This window comes from Pleurodeles waltl, chromosome 11, assembly GCF_031143425.1.
Source record: "Pleurodeles waltl isolate 20211129_DDA chromosome 11, aPleWal1.hap1.20221129, whole genome shotgun sequence".
Classification (NCBI taxonomy): Eukaryota; Metazoa; Chordata; class Amphibia; order Caudata; family Salamandridae; genus Pleurodeles; species Pleurodeles waltl.
In genome coordinates, this window is record NC_090450.1 from 998,894,889 (window position 1) to 998,919,915 (window position 25,027).

A 25,027-nucleotide genomic window follows, 5' to 3' on the forward strand; every position below is an offset into this window, starting at 1 on the left:
CCCCCTTGCATACATTATGCCTGGGGCAAGCATTAAGGTGGCACAGGGGTTACAAAGTGGTGCAATGCATTGTGCCACTTTGTAAGTGTGGCACAGCGATTTGGGCCACATTAGCGTAAAAAAAGGCGCTAATGTGGCGCAAGGAGGCACTGGGCCCTCTTAAATCTGGGCCTCCATGTTCCTTTCTATGGGGTTAGACAAGTAGAGTTCAGATGTGAACCAGCTTCCTGCAGACTGAGTTTGAGGAAGCTGGCACAACTGCATTTTCTTTTTTCTCAGAAAACTTGTCTTAAATCAGACGCCTTTCTAGATTTCAGCTGGTAGTTATAAAACGTTAATATTTATCAAAACACTGAAATATTTAGGGCATCCAGCTCTGTATCAGTGATAAATTATTGCTTTGTGCATTTCTCTGTAATCATTCTGGAGAGCTAAGGCATATTTAATTCTCTGCACATCAAGATGCATTTATGACTTGTGATAAATGCATGCTTGCAAACATAAAGAGATGACTTTCTTTCCAGCTCCACCTTGCTTTATGAATACATTGCCGAGGCACTGCCTCCATCTGAGCTCGGCTCCGACTATGTCATGAGAAGTAACTTTTCACAGCCTCCAGGCTGCAAACTAATGTCAGCTGCTGTTGAGTTTCTCTGATAAGAAACTTCAGTGACAAATACATCGTTTAACCTGTCTGAGAGGGTTCACAGATACTTCCATCACCGGCTGCTGCTAAAGCCCTGTCCCTCGCTTATCAGAGTTCCTCTGGCCGTGAGCTTACTTGCAATGTAGTTGAGTTAGAAAGTCGCAGGTGAAATGTGCTATAAGGCCAGGAGGTCCTCTGCAATCTTAGCTTTCAACTTTCTGCACGATGATAAATGAAAATGTCCCTGGTCTGGTAAATGGCCAGGGACTTTGTATACTTTAAACCCACATCTCTCAGCTCAAACTGCTTTGTTTATCAGCAGTACGAGAGTGCCAGGCCAATACAAGTTATAACATTCCAAACATTTGATTCTAACTCGTTTTAACTGTGTAAAATGCACCAATTTGTTCTGTAGCAGAATCTCTGCTAAAACACCTAAGCAAGCATTGGAAAGACCAGTATGTCTGACTTTTAAGTAAGAGAAATGTTGGTTAACAGTTAGTAGATAATAGTTCATAGTTGGCTAATAGTTAATAATTCATGTTTGCACGACCTTTTATGTGTTGCCACCAGCTTTATTTGAAATAATATTCCATAGTGAAGTACCAAATGTTCCCGCTAAGAAAAATGTACCAAGAATGAGTCAGCTGATGAAGCTTGCATTGAATGGGGTTGAACTTAAGAGGCATGTGCAGCAAAATATTACACAGTAGAAACTTTTGACAAAGCACCAGCGTTTTCGCTGCATCTTTAAGAAAGCATATGGGGCAGATTTAAGGAAAGTGCCACTGCGTTAATTAAGATATAGCACACCATGGCGCAGGGTAGGTGGCAATAGCATAATTTGTATTGACGTTATTGATGTACTCGACAGGAGTAGCGCCAAAATATTGGTGCTATTCCCGCAGAGTGCATAGTGGCCCATTGTATTCAATGGTGTGTCCCCTTCTAACGCCTGCTCTGAGCAGGCATTAAAAGTGGCGGAAACAAATTACGCAAGGAAATCTCTTAGAGTTCCTTGCACCATTTCTTCAGTCCCCCTAATGCGGGAATGCCCCCTTTGCATACATTAAGTCTGGCGCAGGCATAATGTAGCAGAAAGGCTTACAAAGTGGCGCAACTTATGCATTGCACCACTTTGTAAATATGGCGCAGTGATTTTGGCCATCTAACGAAACATTAGCGTAAAAAAAATGACTCTTAAATAATATTCCATAGTGAAGTACCAAATGTTCCCGCTAAGAAAAATGTACCAAGAATGAGTCAGCAGATGAAGCTTGCATTGAATGGGGTTGAACTTAAGAGGCATGTGCAGCAAAATATTACACAGTAGAATCTTTTGACAAAGCACCAGCGTTTTCGCTGCATCTTTAAGAAAGCATATGGGGCAGATTTAAGGAAAGTGCCACTGCGTTAATTAAGATATGGCACACCATGGCGCAGGGTAGGTGGCAATAGCATAATTTGTATTGACGTTATTGATGTACTCGGCAGGAGTAGCGCCAAAATATTGGTGCTATTCCCGCAGAGTGCATAGTGGCCCATTGTATTCAATGGTGTGCCCCCTTCTAACGCCTGCTCTGAGCAGGCATTAAAAGTGGCGGAAACAAATTACGCAAGGAAATCTCTTAGAGTTCCTTGCACCATTTCTTCAGTCCCCCTAATGCGGGAATGCCCCCTTTGCATTCATTAAGTCTGGCGCAGGCATAATGTAGCAGAAAGGCTTACAAAGTGGCGCAACGCATGCATTGCACCACTTTGTAAATATGGCGCAGTGATTTTGGCCATCTAACGAAACATTAGCGTAAAAAAAATGACTCTTAAATATGCCCCTATGTGTGTGCATGTCTTTAGTTTGTCAACAAAAAATCTGTCAATCCAAAACAATTTATTTGAGAAAGACAGCTCTAAGATGACCAAGAAATTGATGTGTGATGCTGAGGTGGCTTCTAATTGAAGATTATGTAAAATTATTTCCAGAGGGCTGAGTAAGCATGGTCATTACTTGCCACCTGAGGCTGCAGAATAGATTAGGAAGGCAAGGAGAACCTTAGAACATTGCATCAAGTTAAAAACAAATAACCAAAAGAAAAAACAAAAAACAGGTAATAAAGGCACCAGTCACAATATATGAACATAAAATGCATAATAAATTAGTAATTCCTTCTTAGTATACCACTAAGACAGTCTAATAACCTATAATGAAAAATCATTTGATGAATGTGGTTTCTTTTAAAAAGGCGATAATTAAGTGAATGAAAGAAAGAAGCCTATGTTTACGAACACAAATAAGACTCCTCCAACTGAGGTCAAACCAATAATATGAAAGTTAAAAAAAGTCAATTCTGTAGATTTCATGGCCAGGATTGCTGGGTAGAAAGGTATTAAGAGGTCTGGAAGGCAAACAAATTGCCAAAGCCCAAGTGTGAGACACACAATGGTGGTTGTGATGAGGTCCAAAAGTAGAAAACCAAAGCCAAGGACATAGACTAGTTATCCAAACCCACCCTTAAGAAGCTGAATATTCAAACAACTTGTCAAGGTTAAATTCATCTTGACAGTCACCTTGGATCCTGGCAGACAATTCTCAAAGATCACTTACTTGCTGAAACCAAACTGGAGTGTAAATGACTCAGCTATATTCATTCTAGTTTGGCAACTTCTAGTTCGCTCCAAATCTACATAGATTATTTGATTCTTCCTCCTCGTGTTTCTGAATGAGGTGCATATTCCGACTTGCATAGCTGGGCTACACGTGTTGCTCGATATTCTGACATATAGAAATGACAATAGCATGATGTCCCTTATTCTACAGTGTACGTAGTGATATGTGGGTGATTTGATTTAGCTTCTTACCCTGGGTCTGAAAATACTCTGCCTCTAGCTTGTCCAGTCATACACCCTTAAGATTTTTCAATGTTCCAGTGTCCAGGTTAGTCCTGAAACAGTTAGCAACATTTACTGATAAACTAGCCTGACTCATTCTCCATAGTGAGAGGGACATGTGACATCAAATCCAGAAAACCTACAAGAGTTGGAGTTTTCATAGGGTATCAGAGGATCATTGTGGCCATCACATTTGTCTAGGTCATCAGACGTTATCTATCCCTAATGATATGATATTATATGGGCAATTTTAATATTTTTGAAAATACGTTCATAGCCTCCCATTGTATTACCAAATCACCACTTCCATGGTTTCTATCTGGAGAAGTAATTCTTATCATGCACAAGTCAGCTCCATTGGATACACCTTGTGGCACTGTCAGTAGGAGCCCCAGTATGCTGGCACTATTAGGACCTTTGGATGTTCACCCAGACTGTCTGAAGATAATACATCTTTTGAGCTGGGAATACTCTACTGTTCACTACCTATTGATTTTACATCCTACCTTAATATGACATGGCTCATGAATGTAGCGGCAGATTTACTTACATTTTGAGTTGAGGGTGCATTACTTTTGTGGTGCAGCCTCAACACAATATCATTTTTGCTATTTACTAAATGATAGAAGGCAATCTTTGTGTTGCTTTGCGTGGTTTAGTAAATACCAAGTAATGCGATGCTGCATGAAGCTCTGTCCTGCATTACCTTGCATTCAGAAGGTGTTCCATGGGTGGAGCATGGGAGTTCCCATGGATTGTGGTGCATTCCCAGATTTACAAACACTTGTAAATCGGAGAATGCGTCAAAATGTTATACTTTCCCAAGTGAGGTGTAAGGAGGAGAAATATCTTTATTTCTCCTCGTGATTTCCTCTGTGAACTTGTGCCGCATTTTGTATCACATGTAGGAAGAGGAAAACATTATTAAGGATTGTTTTGTGCAGGAAGGTGTGCCTTCCTCCCCAGAAACAATCCTGCTTGTAACCCAGGCACCTTTGCACTATGGTGCTAGAGTGCCTGCGTTGGTGATGAGCAGCACACAGTGTGTCAGCACTAGGAGGCAGCAGAAATATGCCATATCTTAGCCGTTATGCCATAGTTTTGCATCCTTCATTTCACGCAATGCAGTGCAGCAACTTTGATTGCTGCCCTCCTCTGTGTGAAAAGCAGAGTAAATCTACCCCATTGTGTTTACCTACAGATTGTATCTGATGATTTCTACAATAACATTAAAGTCCCTTATTAATGAAGCTGCCATCGAAAACTACGCTTTTGTTACATCTTTGCCTTGAGTTCCCTCTGTGTAGAGGCCTGGTGTTCAGTGATCTTCAACCGCCAAATTTACACATGGTAATCTGTGAAAGAAGCTGCCCATGCACTGCCCAAGTACTGCGCTGATGAACAGTTTGTACCAGGCACTCCTGTGAGCTAGCCAGTGCTGAACCTTTGCACCCCACCCCTCCTCTTGGCCATATCCATCTCTGCTGGGAGATAACCGGCTGTGAAGTATTTCTCCTGGGGAATTCTCTTAGACAGGAGGCTGACCAATGCTGATCAATTCCCTTGGGTGAATCCACTCCTCCAGGGAGTGTCTCTCTGATTCTATCCTCAGTATATACTCTCCTCCCTGGGACAGTCTCCAGTGTGGAAGCATCCTTCTAGAACCGGTCCAGGTCTGGAGTATCTCTTTAGCCTGAAACATATCTTTAGGAGCTGCCAAGTGCTAAAGTATCTCTTTAGTTTGAAACATCTCTTCAGGAGCTGTCCAGTGCTGAAGTATCTCATTGGGAGCTGTCCAGTGCTGAAGTATCTCATTAGGAGCTGTCCAGTGCTGAAGTATCTCATTAGGAGCTATCCAGTGCTGAAGCATGTCTTTGACTGTATCTACACCTGCAAGGATCTGTCCAGTGCTGAAGCATCTCTCCGAGTGTATCCACACCTGCAAGAAGTTTTCCAATGCTGAAGCGTTTCTCCGAGTGTCTCCACACCTGCAAGAAGCTGTCCAGTGCTGAAGCATCTCTCCGAGTGTATCTACACCTGCAAGGAACTGTCCAGTGCTGAAGCATCTCTCCGAGTGTATCCACACCTGCAAGAAGTTTTCCAATGCTGAAGCGTTTCTCCGAGTGTCTCCACACCTGCAAGAAGCTGTCCAGTGCTGAAGCATCTCTCCGAGTGTATCCACACCTGCAAGGAGCTGTCCAGTGATGAAGCATCTCTGCAAATAGTCAACAGGAGTTCTGGGTGCTTTCAAAATCTGTCCTACCACAATACGTTCAAGCTCAAAGAGTGAATGAAAGTAGAAATATATTGTGTAGTTAGACGTACCACATGACACTTTGAGGCAGAAGCATTGAGTGCACGAGTGCTTCAGAAAACATTTCTTTCACAAAGTGAGGAGGTCAGCATCAGTGGCGTAGGAAGGACATTCCATTGCATGATTACCAAAGTGAGAAGCACCTGCTTCTCAATCAAGATCTCTTCTACGACCATGGTTGGACTGAAGAAGACTCAATCACATCAGGGTTTGCCTCTGAAGGGTCTGGGGCAATCACATGGCAGGCACTTGCGTCAAGTACATGAGTTCTTCGGGTCAGTCGTGATTTTGGTATATGCAGTCACTGCCTTCTAAATACCGGCCTTGTTTTTGCCTAGTACCCCTACAGTTTGACACAAGGACTTAATGGCACCTCTTTGACACAGTTTAGTTCAGTGATTCCAGCTGTGTGGATACCTATGATTTTGAGAGAGGCCACAGGAGCAGCACCAGACCTCAACACCTCTGGAGCAATGGCCTTTGTCCTGTGCTGGCCACTGGACGATCAGATGCCCTGATGTGAGTGTGTAAAGTATCCACATTAATCCTCCATTAGCAGTGCAATGCGCCTGTAGCACACCGTTCACCACTCACCATGGTACACACCTCACCGGAGAGCAGGAAATTGGGAGGAAGAAGAAGATATAAGAGATAAAAAGAAAAGTTTATTCAAAAGCACACAGACAGCGAGTTGATCTTCCTGCAAAAGTCTCCAGAATGAAGGTAGAAATGAAGGCCCTCATTATAACCCTGGCGGTCGGTGATAAAGCGGTGGTAACATCGCCAACAGGCTGGCGGTAAAAAAAATTCGAATGAAGACCACGGCGGAAACCATCAACACATACAGCCAATTTAACACACCGACCGCCACGGCGGTGGCAACAAACACCGCGGCGGTAACTGCCAACAGACAGGCGGAAGACAATGTACCACCCACTGCATCACAACACGCCTATCCGCCAGCTTTTCCGGGGAGGTACCAATGCCATCAAAAGCACAGTGGAAACACTACTCTGAAGGGAAACGACTCACCTCTCGACACTCAAGGAAGAACCACGAAGCCAATGAGCCTGAGCTGCAGGTGTTCCCAATGCTGGTCTACCTTCTCATACTCCAGGAACATGAACGCAGGCAAAGACGACCACGGTGAGTACTGCACCTAGCACACAAGGGAGGGGCGGAGGAAAAAGAGAGTGACACACACACACAACTCAGTCGGAAGAAGGTACAACGCCACTGGCCTGGTGGGGGCTCCATGCCCACTGCTTGCTACTGGGGAGTGCAAGGCCAAAGTCTCTCAAGTGGGTGGTTTGCCCACTGCTTGGTCCTGGGGAGTGCAAAGCCACAGTCTCTTAAGTGGGTGGTTTGCCCACTTCTTGGTGGTCCTGGGGAGTGCAAGGCCACAGTCTCTCAAGTGGGTGGTTTGCCCACTGCTTGGTCCTGGGGAATGCAAGGCCACAGTCTCTCAAGTAGGTGGTTTGCCCACTGCTTGGTCCTGGGGAGTGTAAGGACGCAGTCTCTCTAGTGGGTGGTATGCCCACTGCTTGGTCCTGGGGAGTGTAAGGCCACAGTCTCTCTAGTGGATGTTTTCTCCACTGGTTCTGGAGGCGGCCCAGTGTGCTTCATCCTGGCAAGTAGGGGCTGAGTGGATGCCTTCTTCCACTGGTTCTGGAGTGGGCCTTGTGCCCAGTGTGCTTCATCCTGGCAAGGAGGGGCTGAGTGGATGCCTTCTTCCACTGGTTCTGGAGGGGGCCTTGTGCCCAGTGTGCTTCTTCCTGGCAAGGAGGGGCTGAGTGGATGCCTTCTTCCACTGGGTCTGGCGGGGGCCTTGTGTCCAGTGTGCTTCATCATGGCAAGGAGGGGCTGAGTGGATGCCTTCTTCCATTGGTTCTGGAGGGGGCCTTGTGCCCAGTGTGCTTCATCCTGAATGGGGCAAGGTCACAGTCTCTCACCTGTGTGTCACACCGACAGGTGTTGTAGGGGCCAGGACGCACTGCAGCCCATGTAATCACCACTACACAGTGGATGCCAGTTGCGCTGCAGGTGGCTGTGCTGTCAGTGGTGTTGGTAGCCTCCAGGACTTCACCTGCAGCCTCGGACGGCTGCCCACTGGGGCTGCTGCTGCTGGCAGTGGTGCTTCTGGCGGCGGTGCATGTGGCAGTGCTGGCTGCGGTGCAGGTGGCGGTCCTGGCAGTGGTGGTGGTAGCCTCCTGACCTTCACCTGCAGCCTCGGACAGGTGACCACAGGGGCTGCTGCTGCTGGCAGTGGTGCCGTGGTGTCGGTGCATGTGGCGGTGCTGGACGCAGTGCAGGTGGCAGTGCTGGCAGTGGTGGTGGTAGCCTCCAGGCATTCACCTGTGAGTTGTGTGCTCCTTCCTGCCCCTGGCAGATGGTGGTGCCTCCTTGCTTCCTGCCAGCAGGTGTCTTTTTCTTGCTGGCTGGTGGTGCATCCTTCCCCTTGCTGCCTGGTTTCCCCTTCTTGCCATTGCTAGGTGGCGGACCCTTCTTGGCCTTGGCAGGTGGTGCTAGCACACTGGCTGGGCTGACGGGTGCCTCCTTGGAGCCCCTCACACCAACAGTAGCTGCAGAAACCAGAGTGGCCGTGGACTGGGTGGCTGAGGTGCTGGGCTGGGTTCTGGCCACCCTGGCCCGAGGTGAAGGACGATGGGGAGGGGTAGGGAATGGGTCAATGGTGGTGAGGAAAAGCTTCTTAGGGACACTGGGGCGGGAAGAGGGTGAAGGTTTGGGAGTGGAGGAAGAGGGGGTGGTTGTAGGAGGTGTCTGTCTGCTGTGTTTGGGTGCAGGTGCATGGGCTGGATGCTGTTGTGAGGCGGATGGCTGTTTGGTGTCTGTGTGCTTGTGTTTGTGTACTTTGGGAGGAGGGGGCACAGAAACAGTGGGAGAGGACACAGGGGACGTGTGCATGGATGTGGGGGTGGAGACTGCCAGTGAGGGGTGTGTAGTAATAGGCGTGCTGGTGATGGAGGTAGTGAAAGAGGATGTAGTGCATGCAGGTGTGAGTGGAGATGCTACTGGGAGGGAGGTGGTCACAGTGGAGGAAGTGGATGTTGGTGTGTCTGCATGTGGATGGTGCTTGTGTGAGTGCTGGTGGGATGAAGTGTGGTGCTTGTGTTTGCCTGAGCCACTTCTTTGTGTTGATTTGGGTGATTGTTAGTCTAAATGTGTGCTTGGGATAGGCTGGGTTTTAGGGGATTGGGACTGGGTAGAGGAAGTAGGAGGGGGGAGGCTGGAGACAGGGACAGTGGCTGCCATCAATGCGTTGGCCAGAGCCTGGAATGCTCTCTGTTGGGCCGCCACGCCAGAGTGAATGCCCTCCAGGTATGCATGTGTATGTTGCAAATGCTCTGCTACACCCAGGATGGCATTCAGTATGGTTGACTGCCCAACAGAGAGGGATCTCAGGAGGTCAATAGCCTCCTCACTGAGGGCAGCACGGCTGACTGGGGCAGGGCCTGAGGTGCCTGGGGCAAAGGAGATGCCCACCCTCCTGGGTGAGCGAGCACGGGAAACGCACTGAGGGGCTGCTAGGAGGGCGGTGCTGGTACGTGGGTGGCGGCTGTACCTGTAGTTGGGGTGGGCACGGAGGTGTATGCCACCGCCAGGGAGCTTTCATCGTAGGAGGTATCACTTTCAGAACTGTCTCCTCCTGTCTCGGCCGTGGTGCTCCCCTCGCCCTCTGTCCCACTGATGCCCTCACCGCCGATGTATTCGGCCTCCAGGCCCATGTGGGATGCAGCCCCCTCCATTGCTGGTGCCTCTGCTCCTCTGCCAGATGATGGTAATGCACACAAGGACATGGTGACAAAACAAAAAGGTGGGGGGGGGGGAGACAGAGGATACACTTGGTCAATGCCAGCAATAACACTACAGTTGGCATACACAACGCACGGGGAACAGCCCTATGCACTAGGCCATGCACTACGAGTTACAATGCTAGTCACCAGCCCATGGGGTACAATGCCTAACACCATTAGCTGCACAACTGAAACCCACAGGACCCTGCCCAGTAGTAGATGCCCACTAACATTATTGTGGTTGGAGTGCATGTAGGAGGCTGGACTGGCTTGTAGTGAGTACCAAGGGGTACTTGCACCTTGCACCAGGCCCAGTTATCCCTTATTAGGGTATAGGGTGTCTAGCAGCTTAGGCTGATAGATAATGGTAGCTTAGCAAAGCAGCTCAGGCTGAACTAGGAGACGTGTGAAGCTACTACAGTACCACTTAGTGTCATATGCACAATATCATAAGAAAACACAATACACAGTTATACTAAAAATAAAGGTACTTTATTTTTATGACAATATGCCAAAGTATCTTAGAGTGTACCCTCAGTGAGAGGATAGGAAATATACACAAGATATATATACACAATAGCAAAAATATGCAGTATAGTCTTAGAAAACAGTGCAAACAATGTATAGTTACAATAGGATGCAATGGGGAAACATAGGGATAGGGGCAACACAAACCATATACTCCAGAAGTGGAATGCGAACCACGAATGGACCCCAAACCTATGTGACCTTGTAGAGGGTCGCTGGGACTATTAGAAAATAGTGAGAGTTAGCAAAATAACCCACCCCAAGACCCTGAAAAGTGAGTGCAAAGTGCACTAAAGTTCCCCTAAGGACAAAATAGTCGTGTTAGAGGGAGAATGCAAGGAAAACACAAATCAGCAATGCAACAACGATGGATTCCTGTCTGAGGGTACCTGTGGAACAAGGGGACCAAGTCCAAAAGTCACAAGCAGCTCGGAGATGGGCAGATGCCCAAGAAATGCCAGCGGTTGGTGTAAAGAAGCTCTTACTAGGCTGAAGAACTGGGAATACTGCAGGAACGACAAGGGCTAGAGACTTCCCCTTTGGAGGATGGATCCCCCACGCCTTGGAGAGTCGTGCAGAAGTGTTTTCCCGCCGGATGGACGCCAACAAGCCTTGCTACACGCAAATCGTGCGTTTGGCGTTTTTGGACGCTGCTGGGGCCCAGGAGGGACCAGGAGGTCGCAAATTGGACCTGCAGAGAGAGGGGACGTCGAGCAAGACAAAGAGCCCTCACTGAAGCAGGTAGCACCCGGAGAAGTGCCAGAAACAGGCACTACGAGGATGCGTGAAACGGTGCTCGCCGAAGTTGCACAAAGGAGTCCCACGTCGCCGGAGACCAACTTAGAAAGTCGTGCAATGCAGGTTAGAGTGCCGTGGACCCCGGCTTGGCTGTGCACACAGGATTTCCGCCGGAAGTGCACAGGGGCCGGAGAAGCTTGCAAAGTCGCGGTTCCCAGCAATGCAGCCCAGCGAGGTGAGGCAAGGACTTACCTCCACCAAACTTGGGCTGAAGAGTCACTGGACTGTGGGGGTCACTTGGACGGTGTCGCTGGATTCGAGGGACCTCGCTCGTCGGGCTGAGAGGAGACCCAAGGGACCGGAGATGCAGCTTTTTGGTGCCTGCGGTTGCAGGGGGAAGATTCCGTCGACCCACGGGAGATTTCTTCGGAGCTTCTGGTGCAGAGAGGAGGCAGACTACCCCCACAGCATGCACAAGCAGGAAAACAGTCGAGAAGGCGGCAGGATCAGCGTTACAGAGTTGCAGTAGTCGTCTTTGCTACTATGTTGCAGGTTTGCAGGCTTCCAGCGTGGTCAGCGGTCGATTCCTTATCAGAAGGTGAAGAGGGAGATGCAGAGGAACTCGGCTGAGCTCATGCATTCGTTATCTAAAGTTTCCCCAGAGACAGAGACCCTAAATAGCCAGAAAAGAGGGTTTGGCTACCTAGGAGAGAGGAAAGGCTACTAACACCTGAAGGAGCCTATCAGCAGGAGTCTCTGACGTCACCTGGTGGCACTGGCCACTCAGAGCAGTCCAGTGTGCCAGCAGCACCTCTGTTTCCAAGATGGCAGAGGTCTGGAGCACACTGGAGGAGCTCTGGACACCTCCCAGGGGAGGTGCAGGTCAGGGGAGTGGTCACTCCCCTTTCCTTTGTCCAGTTTCGCGCCAGAGGAGGGGCTAAGGGGTCCCTGAACCGGTGTAGACTGGCTTATGCAGAATTGGGCACCTCTGTGCCCAACAAAGCATTTCCAGAGGCTGGGGGAGGCTACTCCTCCCCTGCCTTCACACCATTTTCCAAAGGGAGAGGGTGTCACACCCTCTCTCAGAGGAAGTTCTTTGTTCTGCCATCCTGGGCCAGGCCTGGCTGGACCCCAGGAGGGCAGCTGCCTGTCAGAGGGGTTGGCAGCAGCAGCAGCTGCAGTGAAACCCCAGGAAGGGCAGTCTGGCAGTACCAGGGTCTGTGCTACAGACCACTGGGATCATGGAATTGTACCAACAATGCCAGGATGGCAGGAGGGGGCAATTCCATGATCATAGACATGTTACATGGCCATATTCGGAGTTACCATGATGAAGCTACATATAGGTAGTGACCTATATGTAGTGCACGTGTGTAATGGTGTCCCCGCACTCACAAAGTTCAGTGAATTGGCTCTGAACAATGTGGGGGCACCTTGGCTAGTGCCAGGGTGCCCTCACACTAAGTAACTTTGCACCTAACCTTTACCAGGTAAAGGTTAGACATATAGGTGACTTATAAGTTACTTAAGTGCAGTGTAAAATGGCTGTGAAATAACGTGGACGTTATTTCACTCAGGCTGCAGTGGCAGGCCTGTGTAAGAATTGTCAGAGCTCCCTATGGGTGGCAAAAGAAATGCTGCAGCCCATAGGGATCTCCTGGAACCCCAATACCCTGGGTACCTCAGTACCATATACTAGGGAATTATAAGGGTGTTCCAGTAAGCCAATGTAAATTGGTAAAAATGGTCACTAGCCTGTCAGTGACAATTTGGAAAGAAATGAGAGAGCATAACCACTGAGGTTCTGGTTAGCAGAGCCTCAGTGAGACAGTTAGGCACCACACAGGGAACATATACATGCACACCTATGAGCACTGGGGCCCTGTGTGACAGGGTCCCAGTGACACATACATATAGGCCACAAACCTATGAGCACTGGGGTCCTGACCAGCAGGATCCCAGTGACACATAACAACCATACTGAAAACATAGTGTTTTCACTATGAGCACTGAGGCCTGGCTATCAGGATCCCAGTGAGACAGTGAAAACAGTGACAAACACCCTGACATACACTCACAAACAGGCCAAAAGTGGGGGTAACAAGGCTAGAAAGAGGCTACCTTCTCACACAACCCCCCCCCAAACGAAGGACAATAAGGCTAACCTTGGCCAGTTGAGACTTTATTGTCTAAGTGGTGATAAGTAGAGAGTAGCTCTGCAATAGACTGGTTACTCCCTTTATCATCCACTATATGGTTACTTCCCTGTGGGGATGTAAACCACCCTGTTTGAAGTTTTTTAGCTAACCAACAATGTGAAGATGTATTTTCAGAGTTTCTATCAGTAAGTTTTAGTTTAGAGCAGTGGGAATTATCCTCTGAACCTATTTGTAATGATGGAAATGCCAGACAGGGATGCTGTCTCAGTAAAGCCATAGCTGGACAAAAACTTTGTCCATTTGGCTGGAAGAGAGAACAGGGATGCTGTTTCTCTTGAGTTGGAGCAGGGCAGGGATGCTGTCCTATCAGCTCCACACTAGGGCAGGGATGCTGTCCTAAGTGTTGTGAGGCAGTGCAGAGTTTCTGCACTAAAGTTTCTCTGGGAGGGTTGGAGGGATGCTCCATGTTAACTAAAATGGTGCTCTTTTTCTCACCAATGTTAGTTATCCCACAGAGAGGTACTTCCACCTCAGGGAGTACAGTTTTGCCAACTGATGATTCCCTTGGAACAGGTGCCACCCCAGGAGAGGTTTCTCCCACCACAGGAATGGTATCCTGAATGGTAGGGTGGTTAGGGGATACTGTGATACCCTTTTTACCTGTTGATGGAGAGGGATCCTGAGTTTTCAGGCCTTCTCTCCTTTGCTTTTTCATTTCACTTGAAATGAGAGGGAACAATTCCTCAGGGATGCCCAGCATGGCTGCATGGGCATAAAACTCTACATCAGCCCAACCTGAGGCCTCTAGGTCATTACCTAAGAGACAGTCTACAGGTAAGCTAGGTGATACCACCACCTGCTTAGGGCCAGTAACTCCACCCCAACTAAACTGAATTATAGCTAAGGGAAGAAACTTAGTGGAGTTATGGACATCAATAATCTTATACTGTTGTCCAATGATGTGTTGTTCAGGAGGCACTAGGTTTTCAGTCACCAAAGTGAAACTGGCACCTGTGTCCCTGTAGGCCAAGGCCTCAACACCATTTATTGAAACTGTCTGCCTGTACTTATCCATTGTAAGGGGACAAGCAGCCAGTGTGGCAAGGCCAGTGCCACTAGGTGTGACAGAAACTGTCTTGGGACTGATTACATCAGTTTCCACTATGGACCCATAAGTGAACCCAACTACACCCTTTGCTTGACTGTTGCCAGCAGTCCCACCACTAGTACCACTACTGCTAGGGGCACTAGAGCTTGATGTATTAGTGGTGGTAGGCTCAGGGGGTTTACCTGGACAGGACTTATCCCCTGGCCTATGGCCTCTATTTTTACACACAAAGCACCAAGGCTTTTTAATGTGTGCAGGTTGGGAAGAAGAGGAAGAATTTGTTTTATCCCCACCCTCTGAAGAGTGTTTAAGATTTGAAGTGGGATCTTTGGTTTTACCCTTATCCCCATGCTTATCTTGAGATTTTTCACCATCTTTCTTCTTATTGCCATCTTTGTCACCCCCTGTATGAACTTTTCTGTTCACCCTTGTTCTGACCCATTTGTCTGCCTTCTTTCCCAATTCTTGGGGAGAGGTCAGATCAGAGTCTACCAGGTACTGGTGCAACAAATCAGACACACAATTATTAAGTATATGCTCTCTCAGGATTGTGTTATACAGGCTTTCATAATCAGTAACTTTACTGCCATGTAACCACCCCTCCAAGGCCTTCACTGAATGGTCAATGAAATCAACCCAGTCTTGTGAAGACTCCTTTTTGGTCTCTCTGAACTTTATCCTGTACTGTTCAGTGGTTAAGCCATAACCATCCAGGAGTGCATTCTTAAGAACTTGGAAATTGTTAGCATCATTTTCTTTTACAGTAAGGAGCCTATCCCTACCTTTTCCAGTAAATGATAGCCATAGGATAGCAGCCCACTGCTTTTGAGGGACATCCTGTACAGCACAGGCCCTCTCAAGTGCAGCAAACCACTTGTTAATGTCATCCCCCTCCTTGTAAGGGGGAACTATCTTATGCAGATTCCTGGAATCATGCTCTTTTGCAGGATGACTATGGGGAATACTGCTGCTGCCACCATGGGTATCTAAACCCATTTTCTGTCTTTCCCTCTCTATTTCTAAAGACTGTCTATCCAAATCCAGCTGTTGCTTCTTGAGCTTCAGTCTGGTTTGCTCCACTCTCAATCTATTGAGCTCCCTTTCCAACAATCTGTCATCAGGGTGGGTGGGAGGGACATTTCTAGATACAGAGGTATGATGGGAATGAACAGAAGGAGACCTGTCCCTTACAGAGGGCACCCTAACAGCTTGGCTACCAGTATAATGTGAGAGCACACCATCAGTATGGTGTGATTCAACCTCTGTACCAACTATGCTAGACTGTCTAGTAATGGGCAGGCTGAGAAGTTTCTTTCCTGAACCTTTTCCTGGGGGAGTCCCTGGATCAGATTGAGAACCATTAGCTACTTTTTCTACAGATTGGGCACTTATGGCCTTATCCTGTACTCTAAGCATATTAATTAACAGTTCTAAGGAAGGATTCTTCCCTACACTCAAACCTCTCTCTATGCAGAGACTCCTTGCTCCTTTCCAGCTAAGGTGATCATATGCAAGTTTGGACAGTTCAACTTTTTGGCCTGTGCCAGACATTTTTAGAGAGAGTTAAAGTGATAGACAAAGAAAAAAAGTTTTCAGAACTTTTTGGAAAGACAGAAAAAACTTTTTAAACTTTTAAGAACTTTTTGAAAGTTTAGAAGTACTTTTCAGCACTTAGAAAAGAGTGAAAAGAGGAAATGCAAAACTTTTTGGCTATGTGTATATACACTGACCTTGTTTTGTATATTTTTCTCTTATGAAAAGTACAATGACAAGAGTGGTAAGTAGTCTCAAAGCACTTATCCCACCGCTGCACAACCAATGTAGGAGGCTGGACTGGCTTGTAGTGAGTACCAAGGGGTACTTGCACCTTGCACCAGGCCCAGTTATCCCTTATTAGGGTATAGGGTGTCTAGCAGCTTAGGCTGATAGATAATGGTAGCTTAGCAAAGCAGCTCAGGCTGAACTAGGAGACGTGTGAAGCTACTACAGTACCACTTAGTGTCATATGCACAATATCATAAGAAAACACAATACACAGTTATACTAAAAATAAAGGTACTTTATTTTTATGACAATATGCCAAAGTATCTTAGAGTGTACCCTCAGTGAGAGGATAGGAAATATACACAAGATATATATACACAATAGCAAAAATATGCAGTATAGTCTTAGAAAACAGTGCAAACAATGTATAGTTACAATAGGATGCAATGGGGAAACATAGGGATAGGGGCAACACAAACCATATACTCCAGAAGTGGAATGCGAACCACGAATGGACCCCAAACCTATGTGACCTTGTAGAGGGTCGCTGGGACTATTAGAAAATAGTGAGAGTTAGCAAAATAACCCACCCCAAGACCCTGAAAAGTGAGTGCAAAGTGCACTAAAGTTCCCCTAAGGACAAAATAGTCGTGTTAGAGGGAGAATGCAAGGAAAACACAAATCAGCAATGCAACAACGATGGATTCCTGTCTGAGGGTACCTGTGGAACAAGGGGACCAAGTCCAAAAGTCACAAGCAGCTCGGAGATGGGCAGATGCCCAAGAAATGCCAGCGGTTGGTGTAAAGAAGCTCTTACTAGGCTGAAGAACTGGGAATACTGCAGGAACGACAAGGGCTAGAGACTTCCCCTTTGGAGGATGGATCCCCCACGCCTTGGAGAGTCGTGCAGAAGTGTTTTCCCGCCGGATGGACGCCAACAAGCCTTGCTACACGCAAATCGTGCGTTTGGCGTTTTTGGACGCTGCTGGGGCCCAGGAGGGACCAGGAGGTCGCAAATTGGACCTGCAGAGAGAGGGGACGTCGAGCAAGACAAAGAGCCCTCACTGAAGCAGGTAGCACCCGGAAAAGTGCCAGAAACAGGCACTACGAGGATGCGTGAAACGGTGCTCGCCGAAGTTGCACAAAGGAGTCCCACGTCGCCGGAGACCAACTTAGAAAGTCGTGCAATGCAGGTTAGAGTGCCGTGGACCCCGGCTTGGCTGTGCACACAGGATTTCCGCCGGAAGTGCACAGGGGCCGGAGAAGCTTGCAAAGTCGCGGTTCCCAGCAATGCAGCCCAGCGAGGTGAGGCAAGGACTTACCTCCACCAAACTTGGGCTGAAGAGTCACTGGACTGTGGGGGTCACTTGGACGGTGTCGTTGGATTCGAGGGAACTCGCTCGTCGGGCTGAGAGGAGACCCAAGGGACCGGAGATGCAGCTTTTTGGTGCCTGCGGTTGCAGGGGGAAGATTCCGTCGACCCACGGGAGATTTCTTCGGAGCTTCTGGTGCAGAGAGGAGGCAGACTACCCCCACAGCATGCACAAGCAGGAAAACAGTCGAGAAGGCGGCAGGATCAGCGTTACAGAGTTGCAGTAGTCGTCTTTGCTACTATGTTGCAGGTTTGCAGGCTTCCAGCGCGGTCAGCGGTCGATTCCTTATCAGAAGGTGAAGAGGGAGATGCAGAGGAACTCGGCTGAGCTCATGCATTCGTTATCTAAAGTTTCCCCAGAGACAGAGACCCTAAATAGCCAGAAAAGAGGGTTTGGCTACCTAGGAGAGAGGAAAGGCTACTAACACCTGAAGGAGCCTATCAGCAGGAGTCTCTGACGTCACCTGGTGGCACTGGCCACTCAGAGCAGTCCAGTGTGCCAGCAGCACCTCTGTTTCCAAGATGGCAGAGGTCTGGAGCACACTGGAGGAGCTCTGGACACCTCCCAGGGGAGGTGCAGGTCAGGGGAGTGGTCACTCCCCTTTCCTTTGTCCAGTTTCGCGCCAGAGCAGGGGCTAAGGGGTCCCTGAACCGGTGTAGACTGGCTTATGCAGAATTGGGCACCTCTGTGCCCAACAAAGCATTTCCAGAGGCTGGGGGAGGCTACTCCTCCCCTGCCTTCACACCATTTTCCAAAGGGAGAGGGTGTCACACCCTCTCTCAGAGGAAGTTCTTTGTTCTGCCATCCTGGGCCAGGCCTGGCTGGACCCCAGGAGGGCAGCTGCCTGTCTGAGGGGTTGGCAGCAGCAGCAGCTGCAGTGAAACCCCAGGAAGGGCAGTCTGGCAGTACCAGGGTCTGTGCTACAGACCACTGGGATCATGGAATTGTACCAACAATGCCAGGATGGCATAGAGGGGGCAATTCCATGATCATAGACATGTTACATGGCCATATTCGGAGTTACCATGGTGAAGCTACATATAGGTAGTGACCTATATGTAGTGCACGTGTGTAATGGTGTCCCCGCACTCACAAAGTTCAGTGAATTGGCTCTGAACAATGTGGGGGCACCTTGGCTAGTGCCAGGGTGCCCTCACACTAAGTAACTTTGCACCTAACCTTTACCAGGTAAAGGTTAGACATATAGGTGACTTATAAGTTACTTAAGTGCAGTGTAAAATGGCTGTGAAATAACGTGGACGTTATTTCACTCAGGCTGCAGTGGCAGGCCTGTGTAAGAATTGTCAGAGCTCCCTATGGGTGGCAAAAGAAATGCTGCAGCCCATAGGGATCTCCTGGAACCCCAATACCCTGGGTACCTCAGTACCATATACTAGGGAATTATAAGGGTGTTCCAGTAAGCCAATGTAAATTGGTAAAAATGGTCACTAGCCTGTCAGTGACAATTTGGAAAGAAATGAGAGAGCATAACCACTGAGGTTCTGGTTAGCAGAGCCTCAGTGAGACAGTTAGGCACCACACAGGGAACATATACATGCACACCTATGAGCACTGGGGCCCTGTGTGACAGGGTCCCAGTGACACATACATATAGGCCACAAACCTATGAGCACTGGGGTCCTGACCAGCAGGATCCCAGTGACACATAACAACCATACTGAAAACATAGTGTTTTCACTATGAGCACTGAGGCCTGGCTATCAGGATCCCAGTGAGACAGTGAAAACAGTGACAAACACCCTGACATACACTCACAAACAGGCCAAAAGTGGGGGTAACAAGGCTAGAAAGAGGCTACCTTCTCACAGTGCATCTGAGCTTGCCCATCATTGAACATACCCTGGCATGCTTGCCCTGGCCTAGGGGCACCCACAGCCCTCATCCCCCACCCAGGTAATACCATAACGCATGCAAAGTAATGAATCTGAATCTGTACTCCTTCCTCGTTAGGAGGCCAGCCCCAGCTGGGCCTCCGCAGTCTTCCTTGCCCAGTGGCGCAGGTCCTCCCACCGTTTGCGGCAGTGGGTCAAAGACCCCCAGGGTCCACACCTCCTTGGCGATGGCACGCTAAATACCCTTTTTCTAATGGGCGCTGACCTTCAGAAAAAAAAAGGAGAAAAGGTATTAGTCATACCGTCCGGACTGTTATACTCATGGCCCACCATATCCCCCCATCCCCTTACGCACATACATTGACCACCATACATGAAGCAATCCATACATTCATGGCCCACGCATCATGCTCACAGCGTACTCACCTATTTGTCTGGAGGACCATAGAGTAAAGTGTACTGGGGTAGGACCCCATCCACCAGTCTCTCCAACTCCTCTGAAGTGGAGGCAGCGGCCCTTTCCCTAGACACTCAAGCCATTGTCACTTCCAGTCACAGGTCACAGCAGCACTTGCAGTGTAGGTCCTCTCCTGTTGAAGGTCAGGTAGCAAGTGAGTGCACAGATAGAAAATGTTGGTCACGTCCACGGCGGTGCGTTCCATCACCATTGGCGTACATCGCCATTGGCTCCTGGAACCCATAGGGGCAAATGATAAACGACCGCAATGCGCACAACCCCAGCGGAATTACCTCATTTCCACTTGTCCCTCTTCACAGGTCAGGCAGCCACCATTTCAGGGGGGCACAGGCCATGGCACCTAACTGCGTCACAGCAGAAATTGGCACATCAACCGACTTTCGGGTCACATGCTGTTTCTGTGAAGGAAATAAAAAACATATTACTGTTGAAATTTGACCATCTGCTCACCGTTTTTCACCCTAGAGCTCAACCACCGAGAATGAATAGGAGATGGCGATACCCCCGCTGTACAGACCCCTGGTGGACCTTGCGACAATGGAGGACAGACACATTATCCTGACCTACAGACTTGATAAGGCCACAATCCAATAACTGTGTGCCCAATTGGAGCCAGACCTGATCTCAGCTATCCGCCACCCCACAGGTATCCCCCCTCTAGTGCAGGTCCTGTCAGTGCTCCATTTCCTGGCAAGTGGTTCCTTCCAAGCCACAGTGTCCATGGCATCAGGGATGTCACAGCCTATGTTCCCAAACGTGCTGACCAAAGTGTTTTCTGCCCTGCTGAAACACATCCGCAGCTACATCGTATTCCCCCAGGTGGAGGATTTGGCCACAGTGAAGGCTGACTTCTATGCACTGGGACATATCCCCAACATCATTGGTGCCATTGATGGCACACATATTGCATTTGTCCCCACCCCGGAGAAATGAACAAGTGTTCAGAAATAGAAAAAGCTTTCACTCTCTAAATGTGCAGATGGTGTGTTTGGCGGACCAGTACATCTCCCATGTGAATGCTAAGTATCCTGGCTCTGTGCATGATACCTTTATCTTGAGGAATAGTAGCATTCCATATGTGATGGCTCAACTCCAGGGGTACCGGGTTTGGCTAATAGATGAGCCCATGGTCCCCACATATATGGGTGTGGGGTTGGCCCTAAGGGTGAGTGTGTAGCTAACAGATATCCCTCAATTTAGCATGTGACTCTGGTTACTCCAACCTCTCATGGCTACTGACCCCAGAGAGGAATGCCAGGACAAGGGCAGAGGAACGTTACAATGACGCACATGGGCGAACAAGGTGGATCATTAAGCGAACCTTTGGCCTCCTGAAGGCCAGATTCCGGAGCCTCCATCTGACAGGGGGATCCCCGTAGTACTCACCCAAAAAGGTGTGCCAGATCATCGTTGCATGTTGCATGTTGCACAACCTGGTCTTGAGACGCCAGGTGCCTTTTCTGTAGGAGGATGAGCCTAGGGCTGGTCGTGTGGCAGCTGTGGAGCCTGTGGACAGTGACGAAGAGGAGACAGAGGAAGAAGATGTGGACAACAGAACCAGACTGATTCAGCAGTACTTCCAGTGACACACAGGTAAGACACAGTAACTTCACCTTCCATTGCAGTTTTGTGTTGGACATTGAACATGAAAGCCTGAAGTCCCTATTTCTATGGCCACTTACTGTACCCTTTGGCATCTCTATTTTCAGATCTCTGTGCCCCACTCTGGCTCCTGGTGTGTTTACTGCGGCCCACTACAGGTCATACCTATGTAAATTTTACAGTACATTTGATATGCAATGTTTACAGTTTGTGAAACTAACACATTAGTGACACAATTGACAGACTCCATATTTGATTTTGCTCCAAGGGTGTTTATTTAGGTGCTGATAAGTGGAGGGGGCATTGCAATGGGCTGGATTGATGATGGAGGAAAGTCCTGGGTACAGTCCAGTCTCTTTGTATCACAGGTGCATTGTCAAAGGGGGCATAGGAAGGGGAGCAATATGGCAGTTAAAGGTGGACAGGGTGACAGAGTGGGACAAAAGGGTGACAATTAGGAGAGTCTTATTTCCTGGCGGGGGTCTTGGCAATGTTCTCTGGCTTCTGCCTGGATCGCAGCGACCATTTGTGGGGTGGTTCTCCTTCTGCAGGGGGTGGGGTGCTGGTGGCCTGTTGTTCCTGTGGAGGGGTCTCCTGTCCACTAGCGTCGGCGGAGGTGGATGGCTGTTCTTCGGTGTGGCTCGTGTCAGGGTCCCGTTGGTGTGCCACTGCCTCCCTCATGGTATTGACCATGTCTGCCAGCACCCTTGCAATGGTGACCAGGGTGGTGTGGATGTCCCTCAGGTCCTCGCTGATCCCCAGGTACTGCCCCTCCTTCAGCCACTGGGTCTCCTGCAACTTGGCCAGTATCTGGCCCATGGTCTCCTGAGAATGGTGGTATGCTCCCTGGATGTTGGTGAGTGCTTTGTGGAGAGTCAATTCCCTGGGTCTGTCCTCCCCCTGTCACACAGCATTCCTCCCAGCTTCCCTGTTGTCCTGTGCCTCTGTCCCCTGAACCGTGTGCCCACTGCCACTGACCCCAGGTCCCTGGTCGGCCTGTGTTTGTGGGTTTGCCTGGGGTCCCTGTAGTGGTGGACACACTGCTGATTGACGTGTCCTGGGGACAGAGGGATGGGCCCACTGGGTGGGTGCTGTGCTGGTGTTTCCTGAGGGGGGAGGCTCTGTGGTGGTTTGGGACTGTGGCTGGGTCACTGACTGTCCAGAGGTCCCTGATGGACCAGGTTGATCATCGTGATCCAGGCGTGCAGAGCTGCTGTCATTCACTGTGGGCCTCTTCCGGGGGGGAACTGGATGTGGCTCGTGCCTCCTCTCCGGTGACGTTGAGTGGTGGTCCTGTGGGGATGTAAAGGCAGTGTTATTGTTTCTGCGTGTGCCATCTTGTGCATGGATATGTTTCCCTCTATGGGTGTTTTTTAGCAAGGCACCTTTGGGTTGTGTGAGATGTTAGTGGTTTGGCTAAGTGATTGTCACTAGTGTGCATGCTGTGGTGATGTGTGTCCATGCAGGTCTGTGATGGGGGTTCATGCATTGTTATTGCATGCTGGGCTTGGTATTGGGATGGGTGGGTTGTGATTGTGGGGTATATGTGAGATGTTGTAGTGATGGGGATGAGGGTAGGGGTGACTGTATGTGATGGCATGCAGGTAGGGGGGTGATAGTAATAGAGAGTTGTTTTACCAGAGTCCAGTCCTCCTGCTACACCTGTGAGGCCCTCAGGATGCATGATTACCAAGACTTGCTCCTCCCATGTTTTTAGTTGTTGGAGAGGAGGTGGGGGTCCACCGCCAGTCCTCTGTACAGCTACCAGGTGTCTTGCAACCAGGGAACACACCTTCCCCCGTAGGTCGTTCCACCTCTTCCTGATGTCATCCCTTGTTCTGGAGTGCTGTGCCACAGCGTTGACCCTGTCCACGACTCTCCGCCATGGCTCCATCTTCCTTGCAATGGACGTCTGCTGCTCCTGTGATCCGAATAGCTGTGGCTCTACCCGGATGATTTCCTCCACCATGACCCTTAGCTCCTTCTCAGAGAATCTGGGGTGTTGTTGTGGTGCCATGGGTGTAGTGTGAGTGGTGTGTGTGAGGGTGTGTGGGGTGGTGTGTTGGGGTGTGCTGTGAGGTGCGTGGATGGTGTATGAGTGATGGTGTTTTGTGGCTCAGATTCAGTGGGTGCTTATGGCTTGTCTCTCTCTCAGTTGGCAATATTTTTTTCATTGTAAGGGTTTGTGGGTATTGTGGGTGTGGGTTTTATAGTGTTGTGGGTGTGTGGCTGTGGTCGGTGTATGGGTGTCAGGTGTGTGTATTTTGAATTGTCCAATGTGGTGTAGTTTTGTTAGTGTGTGTGTATTTTGAGCGCGGCGGTTTATACCGCCAATGGTTTACCGCGGTTGAATGACTGCCACAGTGATTCGTGGGTCATGATGCTGTGGGCATATTTCTGTTGGCGTAATGGTATGGGTTTTGGTACCACCAGTTTATCACTGACCTTTGGTCTGGCGGACTTGTGTGTGTGTCTGTATAGTGGCAGATTTCTATGTGTGGGTCATAATACCCATAGCGGTATACTGCTGCGGTCGTTGTATGTTGGGGGCAGTCAGCATTGCAGTAAACGGCACTTACCACCAATGTTGTAATGAGGGCCTAAATGTCCTACAGAAGTAAATTAAGATAAACTACGTTTCAGAAAGTTGGATTATGTGCATTACATGTGCATTACCTCAGGGCCTGTTTACAATGGCATTTTGGAGTTCATAAAGCAGTACCCTTTGATGTACTCTTGCATGCATTTCTGAATTGATCTCAGAACATGTCAAATGGAATATTAATATATAGTTAGTACAGAGAGAAAAAGCTGTGCCCACTTTGCAGTCCCAAAGGCATGTATGAGTGCCTAAAAGAATACTCCTGTAGTATTATTGCCCATACTCGCAAATGTTTTTGTGAATTGGCCCCTTTGTACCTGTAAGTATACAAATCAGTAGACAAAGTGAAGAAGAATGAGTCTAACATGGCAGCCTAGCACCAAGGGGCTGTAGAAATCAGCAATACCACGCATACTTGGATGGGAATGGAGCTTTGCTTTATACTTTTCACCTGCTGCATCATACTTAAGGGTAGTCACCTCCTGAGAATCTCAGATGAACCCTCCACATCATCAAAGAGGACCAAGATCATGTGACCCATAGCCTGAGCTCTAATTATTGGGTGGTAGATTTACTAACATTTGACACAATACCACTCAACAAAACAACTTGCTGCCCTGAGTCAAATGGAAAGAGCAGGAATGTGCCATATCTTATAAGATATGCCGTATTCCTGCTCTCTTTCCTGTGCCACTGTGCAAGAGGAAATAACAAGGAGAAATAAGCATATTTCTCCTCGTTACACCTCACCTGAGATGGTGTAGCATTTAGACGTATTCTCAGATTAATAAATCTGGGAATGCGTTAAATACCACCTCCCCACGCTGCACCCATGGAAGGTCTTCCCAATGCAGAGTAATGAAAAGCAGTGACTTGCGCTGCCTTGCGTTACACCAGATTGGCTAAGCCATGACTTTGCATGACACAAGGGCAATGCTAACCCTTGATATATCTGGGCCTATATGAATATGAAGAATGTTAATAATAATAATAATCATCATCATCATCATCTTTATAAAATGAAGAAGAAGATGGGGAAGGAGAAGAAGAAGAAGAAGAAGAAGAAGAAAAAGAAGGAGGAGAAGAAGAAGAAGAAGAAAAAGAAGACAAAGGAGAAGAAGAATCAGGCTACTGATAATATTCAGCGCTCACTATCAGGTT